Here is a 7,930-nt window from a genome sequence, read left to right as displayed (position 1 = left end):
TCTTCTTCTTCTTCTTCTTCTTCTTCTTCTTCTTCTTCTTCTTCTTCTTCTTCTTCTTCTTCTTCTTCTTCTTCTTCTCCTTCTCCTTCTCCTTCTCCTTCTCCTTCTCCCTCTCCCTCTCCCTCTCCCTCTCCCTCCCCCCTCCTCCTCCTCCTCCTCCTCCTTTTTCTTCTTCTTCATCCTCCTTGTCCTTTTTCTTTGATATAGAATTTTGATATATACAGAATCTTGATATATATCCCAGGTTGCCCTTGAACTTGCAATCATCCTACTTAGCCCCTTCGGTGGAATTACAGATGTGCAGCACCATACTAGGTTCTTTATCATATTCTTTCTCTAAAATAGAAGTACTTCATATTACGTTTAGGTGAATATTTTATTATTGCAATCATTTACTTTGTTCTCACCAAATTTCTGATTACTGTAATGTTTATATTTTGATAAAGACCTGGTCAAATAGTGACTGTTTCTTTCAGTATATCCTTCCACCTTTATTACTACTCCTAACATGTCTTCCTAAGTTATTCCTTAAAAAATTTGTATAAAGCCAGGTGTGCTGGCACACACCTTTAATCCCAGCACTCAGGAAGCAGAGGCAGGCAGATTTCTGGGTTCAATGCCAGCCTGGTCTACAAAGTGAGTTCCAGGACAGCCAGGACTATACAGAGAAACCCTGTCAAAAACCAAAAAAAAAAAATCCTTAAAAAGAAAGAAAGAAAGGAAGGAAGGAAGGAAGGAAGGAAGGAAGGAAGGAAGGAAGGAAGAAAGAAAGAAAAAGAAAAAGAAAAAGGAAAAGGAAAAAAGAAAAAGAAACAGAAAAAGAAAAAGAAAATGGAAATAGGAGCTTATTCAGCAGTAACCTCCCGAGATGACAATTTCATTAGGTGAATAAAAGTTACATTTACATACATGTGGAGCAAGTGGACTGTACTACCAGACAGAAGAACTGGTAAGGTTGAGGCAGCCTAAACCCTGGGAAATCTCAGAATTGAGAATGGTAGGTGTGAGGTCAGCTCCCTGCCAAACTACCTGATCTGGAACACATAACCATGACAATCCACTGAGAAGCACATGACAATTGGTCATGGAGCATAAAAACTTGGGATTTTCCATAATAATGAGGTATCTAGATAGACCCCAAGGGTTTGGTAAATGAGCTTCCCTTCCTGGACATTCCTTCCACAAAAGGTATTTAATCCCTGGTTCACTATGAGTAATATCTGTCAGCAGATAAAGCAAGTTTGGACAAGCAAGGACTGTCTCCTTCATCAAGGATCAGTTGGGGGAGGAGTGCTTCATTCTGAAGAGCCATGCCTAAATCTCCCAGAGAAGGCCTTCTCTCTTTTAGCCCCTTTGTACTCTCTATGCACTCACTAGGAACCAAAAAGATTCAGCCCTCCATGCCGCCACACACTTCCTGCCTGGAGCATAGGAAAGTGAGGACCTGCCTACCACCTTTCTCAACTCCCTGAGGTCTCCAGTGGCATCTGGATACACAGGAATCTGGGAAACACAACATCTATCCCATACCTCACTGTTTCTCACCCAGAAAAGCATGGGCAGGAGTCCTATCACACAGACTGTGTTCTGCGTCCCCTAAGTAGCTTTTTGGTGGTGCTTGGACACTTCCAGACATGACCAGGCAGACATGCAGACACACACATACACATCAGCATACATTGTTGTGCTTAGGATGGAAGCCAGGGCTTCATATGTGTGATCCAAGTTCTTTATCACTGGGTTACATATCCATTCCTTACAGCTCAATTTATTTGACAACTTTTCTTGTGTTGCAAATTATTTTTCTATCTTATTTTTGTTAGCAGGATTTATTTAAATATAATTGACACATAACAAACTATATATGTTTGTGTGTGTGTGTGTGTGTGTGTGTGTGTGTGTGTGTGTGTGTGTATTTAAGAAACTGAGGGGGCTGGTGAGATGGCTCAGCGGGTAAGAGCACCGACTGCTCTTCCAAAGGTCCNGAGTTCAAATCCCAGCAACCATATGGTGGCTCACAACCATCCGTAACACGATCTGATGCCCTCTTCTGGAGTGCCTGAAATCAGCTACAGTGTACTTACATATAATAAATAAATGAATCTTTAAAAAAAAAAAAAAGAAACTGAGTTTTCTTGTTCTGAATGTGATGCTTCATGCCTGTAATACCAGTACTGGGAAAGCATAGCTGGAGGATTACGAGTTCAAAGCCAGCCTAGAGAGTAAGCATGTTTCTCGAAGCACAGCAAAATAAATCAAAAATGAGAGAAAAATGAAAGGAAAGAAAGATAACACAGTAGCCCCTTACATTTCTTTGAGCTACTTTCTTACTCCCTTCTCCCACCCAACCAGTACATTTAACTGGCAAATAACTGTTGTAGATAGCCCTGGGGCTAATTATATTTTTATGTCAATTCTGTTCTGTGAGAGGCTGTGAACAAGGAATGAGTCAGCACTCAGGTGATTTCTTATAAATCTTCTTCCCACCTTAATTTGTAAAATAAAGGAGAGCTGATGATTGGGCAGATAAAGGGGAGAGTATAGTGGAAAGAAATAAAAAGGAGGAGGTTTGAGAGAGAGGGGAAATGCAGAGCTCAGAGGAAGAGGAGGAAGAAGAAAAGCAGAGCAGAAGCACATGGCCTGGAGAATCCGCAAGTTCTAAGGGGTCTCATAGCATGTGGAAGATGATAGTGTAGTGGTAGATCTGCCCAATCTAGGCACACATCATGTATTCATATTGAGTTGTGTTTTCATTGCTGGGGCATATTTGGGTTGGAGATCCAAATATCCACTGATCTTTCTGCTGTATTTATTTGAATTTTATAAAATTTTGTATATATTGAATCAAATGGAACTTTTTATTATCTGATTTTTCTTTGGCAGAAGTATTTTTAAACAAAATATTTGTTATATATTAATAATTCACTTTTTATTGCTAGTAGTGGATATTTGTAAATATTGACAGTTATAGATATCCCATAATTTTTTTAAAAAAAATTATTTATTTATTATATGTAAGTATACTGTAGCTATCTTCAGACACTCCAGAAGAGGACATCAGATCTTGTTACGGATGGTTGTGAGCCACCATGTGGTTGCTGGGATTTGAACTCTGGATCTTCGGAAGAGCAGTCGGGTGCTCTTACCCACTGAGCCATCTCACCAGCCCCATCCCATAATTTTTTATCCACTTGCCTCCTTATGGACATTTGTGTAATTTGAGTTTCTCTTATTACAAGTAGTGTTACTATGAATATCTGTATACAGAGAGAGAAAGAAAGAGAGAGAGTGAGTGAAGGGGAGAGAGAGACTTATGAAGAAATGATAGGATAAAGGAAAGATATTTGGGGCTCCTAAAGGTGAAAAAGTACTGGGAGGAAAATACATTGGAAGATCCTAATGAAACACAGTTGTTTTTCATTTTGTTTTGTTTTATTTTGTTTTGGTGGTGGTGGCTTGTTTGCTTTTGAACCAGGATCTCACTCTGTAGCACTGGCCTGACCTGGAACTCACTGTATATCTCAGGCTGGCCTCGAACTTTCTGTAGTCTTTCAGTTCTCAGCCCTCTAAGACTAGGATTATAGGTATAAGTCACCATATCAGATCTGCAATCCTGAGATAAATCTTGTTTTTATGTTCCTTCAATGTTATGTGAGCTGATAAATAATATTCATCAGTGAAGCATGATCTGTTCTTAGGTAGTAAAGAGGGAAGCTAGAGAGAGATCTTCATTTTGCTGCTTCTTCATTGTCTTTAACTCAATGATAGTTTGTGTCAAAGAGACTGTCCTAGATCGCTTTCTTTGCATGATCAAATCACCCTGGGAGGAAATAGTTTACTTAGATAACAACTCTCAGGTAAAACTCCATCTATGAGGGAAGTCAAGTTAGGAACACAAAAAGGATGGGAATCTCCAGGCAGGAACTGAAGCAGTGGTCATGGAGAATTGTTTATTGGCTTGCTCTTCGTGGCTTGCTCAGCCTTCAGTACCCAGGATCAGCAGCCCAAGAGTGGAAAGACATATTTAAGATAACATTCTGGTTTCCTGTTTAGTTTATTGTTTTAATAAACTGTAGCACTGTTTTCCAAAATGGTAGTATTATTTTACTTTCTTCTAGTCATCTATGAGAGTTCTAGTTTCTCCACATGCTTAGTCTACACTATTGGATATTAAGAATAATAAGTATACTGCCATATAATCCCACTATTTGGGAGACACAGAAAGGAGAATGAAAAATGAGCAAATTGGAGACCAGTCTGGGCTGAATGAGACCTTATTTCCAAAAACTGTATTTTTAACTTGAAGTGTCTTTAGAGATAAGGAAACCAGAAAAGTCTCTTGAGAAGGATGAAGGGAAGACATGTTAGTGGATGGAGGGGATGGTAGAACGCATGTGATATTAAATAAATTGGAGGAGAATACTGGGTGTTAAGGATTTAAGCCTGGATGGGGAGAGGGATGTGGGATTAGATGGGATGAGATAAGTTAACCAAAACTAAAGATAGATGAGAAAGCCCATGGAAACACATTATTTGTAAGATAATTTAAAATAAAATTTTAGAAGGGAATTTAAGTTGAGGTACCTTACATAGATGGACAATTCTCCCAGTAAACGTGGATTACTGAGGGAAAATCTCAGTTCCAGAAGTGGGATACCTACCTATGGTCAGGTAGGCCCAGAGGCCTTCTAAGTAACACAGGCTATTACCATTGCTCTTGGTCACTGTAACTATATGGTAAAACCTTATAAAACACTGCATAATTTAGTTGCAGAACAACCCCTAAAAGATGGAAAAACTTCCTCCCTACTGGTTAGCTTCCATAGTGATGAAAAGTGCAATATAATCTGTTGGGAAGAAAAATACATCAACTGACTGCTTCATGCTGGAATACTGCCCTGCCAAACAAGATGTGCCCTCTGTACAACAGTGGCATGGGGTACCCAGCCATTTTCTGATTGGATTCAAGGTCTGCTCCTTAGGAAGAATTCCATTCCTGGTATTATAAATATGGTCAAAAGTCTTCAAAAAGACTTTACTTTTTTCAGTGGTCAGTGGTTAATGCCCAGAGGAATAACTGGTCAAAGTGATAAGAATAAATGACTTTGAGTGCTTAGTTCTAAATAGAACATTTGTATCAACAGCCTCAACACCAGGTCTATCACAAAGGGGGAAGTGATAAGAATGTAAGGATGAGAGGAGGAGGGCTGTGGAATTCTCTCTTCTGGATATGACATCCCATTGCAAACATGAGCTCACAGCTGCTAAGGCTATCTGCGTAAGACTCACACAAAATCAAGTCCATCAAAATCCCAGCATTGATGAGAAGGGGCTTGTGACCACTCTATTTGAGGAGCTATTGAGAGTTATGTCTGCTTTGGGAGAAAAATTCTGCTCTTAGGGCAAATAATTTTATTGTTCTAATAAATGTTGCTTGCTTTTGAAATCCAAGGTCATATTATTCTGTTATTTAAAAATACCACATTTGGAAGAAATAAGGAAATAAAATAAATCCCAAGTATAAATTAGTAATAAAGCTCATAGTTTTATATTTCTATGGCTACTTTTTTTTACATATTATGAAAAGTCATTTTGTTGCCGCCACATGGCAAGGAGGCAGCTGATAAATTTTTCTCCATACTATTTTAATTTGAAATAGAGTGAAGACGCAATATTTAAAATGTTTGAGAATTAACACATTTCTTCATAATCTATGAACATTTTTTCACATAGTGTTCCAGTAAAGGAATATACTCTGTGAGACAAAATCTTTCCATGGAGCTTAACCAATCGCTTAATTCTAGTTACATAGGTCAAGCTGAGCTCAAACTTTAGGAGATTCTTGTATATCAATCTTGAGTGCTGGCATGTGCTCCAGCACATTAAATGTAAGTACCAAACTCAATCCACTGGTGGCAATGAGACTAGGGAAGTATGTCTTAGACAGAGTTACAGTTTGGTTGGTTGCTTTGCTTTGGTTCTCTCTCTCGCTCTCTCTCTCTCTGTTTCTCTGTCTCTGTCTGTCTGTCTCTCGCGCTCGCTCATTCTCTCTCTCTCTCTCTCTCACACACACACACTCACACACACATTCTGTGTGTATGTATCTGTGTGTGTATCTGTGTTTGTTCAGAGGTATAAAGGAGTGAGAAATATGAGATCCAATAGGCTTTGACTACCTCAGCATGGCAGAATCTTCCTTGCCTCATTTGTTAAAAGAGAGTTGTAATTATCCCATGAGAATTTCTCCTCTCAAGAATTTGGGTTAGATCATCAATATAAAAAGAAAATGGAAAAAGAAACTGTGTACAAGTTGGGTATAGTGATATACACCTATAATCCTAGCATGTGGGAACCTGAGGCAGGACAATGGCCATAAAACTGAGTTCAGTTTAGGTTAGGTTTGAGTTCTAGGCCAACTACGACTAAATAATAAGACCTTGTAGTCTACTACAAAAACACAGTGGTGAGTATAGCTTACTGGTAGAATGGTTTTCTAGCAAGCACTCCAGGGTCCATTCTCAGTACTAGAGAAAGAATAATTTCTCTTAGTTCTTTATACCCACCATGTGGTTTCTTGGGTTAGAACTCAGCTCATTAGACTTGGTGACAGGCAAATATTTTTACACACTGAGACATCTTTTTGCCTACACTGTTAGCATTTTCTCTAGGTTCCACACAACAGTTACCTAGCAACAGCTGCCAGCCAGGTACGTAGGAGCCTATAAAAAGGACTGTTAGGCCTCTCTCTCTGTCTCTTTCTGTCTCTCTCTGTCTCTCTGTCTCTCTCTGTCTCTCTCTCTCTCCTTCTCCCTCCCTCCCTCTCTCTCTCCTTTCTTCCCCTCCCTCCATCTCCTACTCTTTCTATTCCCCACATGTCCCTTGCTGGCCTCTTCCCCCTTTCCTCTCTTTCTCTCTCCTCTCTCTGTCCTTCTCTGTCCCCATTTCTTATCTGCCTTTACACTGACCCCCAGGTCCCAGATACACTCCCTTTTTTATTAGTCCTGTTGCATGGTTTGACTGTTCAGGAGAATGCCTTGGTAGGGCCGCACCAAGGCACCCCCTCAGGCCTCTCTTTTATAAACCACAACATAGACTGGGACCTCCTGCAGCCACACTCAAACTGGGTACTCCTGAAAGGCGGGCTGGGGCTGAAAGAGTTAGACTTCGAAAAAGGAAGGAGGCTAAGACAACATAGCTGATCAAAGCCTACAAGTTTACTGAGATTCTGAGCTTTATATAGAGGAAGGAGGCCCATCCCCCACCAGTTCGTTCTTGATGCCCTTTGCCAGCTGAAGGTGATCTGCAGGATGCTGTCTCCAGAAGGTCTCAAGGGTCTCAGCAGGTAGCCATAATGTTTTGGAGGAAAGCAGTGGGAGGTGTAGACGGTTCCACCCCAGGTGGTTCCCTGCTTAGTGGCAACAAGGTCTGAATCAGCCTGCTTCAAGGCTGTGGGAGGCAACAATAGACAATATCTTTTTCAGTATCTTAATGGAAAGAAACATAGTTTAAATTCAAATATAATACATGATTGTTTACAAGTTGAAGGAGAAATTTTCTCAAGGACAGAGAGTAATTCCAGAATGTGTCTTTCACTTTAACACTAAATTAAAAGCATTTTTCAAATTTTTATGAACTCATATCACTTTTTAATGATTGTGTATAACTACATCAAATGAATACAGTGATTTTAAGAAGAAAGCACATGTATATTTTCATATTTTTGTAATTTGAACTAATGATGTGATTAAATACATAAAATAAAGCTTTTCATATATTTGAAATTACTTCTAAAAATTAAGTTTGCTTTAATAAAGAATATTATTCTTTTTTTTTTGTTTTTTTTTCGAGACAGGGTTTCTCTGTGTAGTCCTGGCTGTCCTGGAACTCACTTTGTAGACCAGGCTGGCCTCGAACTCAGAAATCCTCCTGC

The sequence above is a fragment of the Mus pahari genome, chromosome X (assembly GCF_900095145.1).
Source record: "Mus pahari chromosome X, PAHARI_EIJ_v1.1, whole genome shotgun sequence".
In the NCBI taxonomy this organism is placed as follows: Eukaryota; Metazoa; Chordata; class Mammalia; order Rodentia; family Muridae; genus Mus; species Mus pahari.
The sequence above is the reverse complement of the archived record's forward strand: the minus strand, read 5'-3'. Positions refer to the sequence as shown.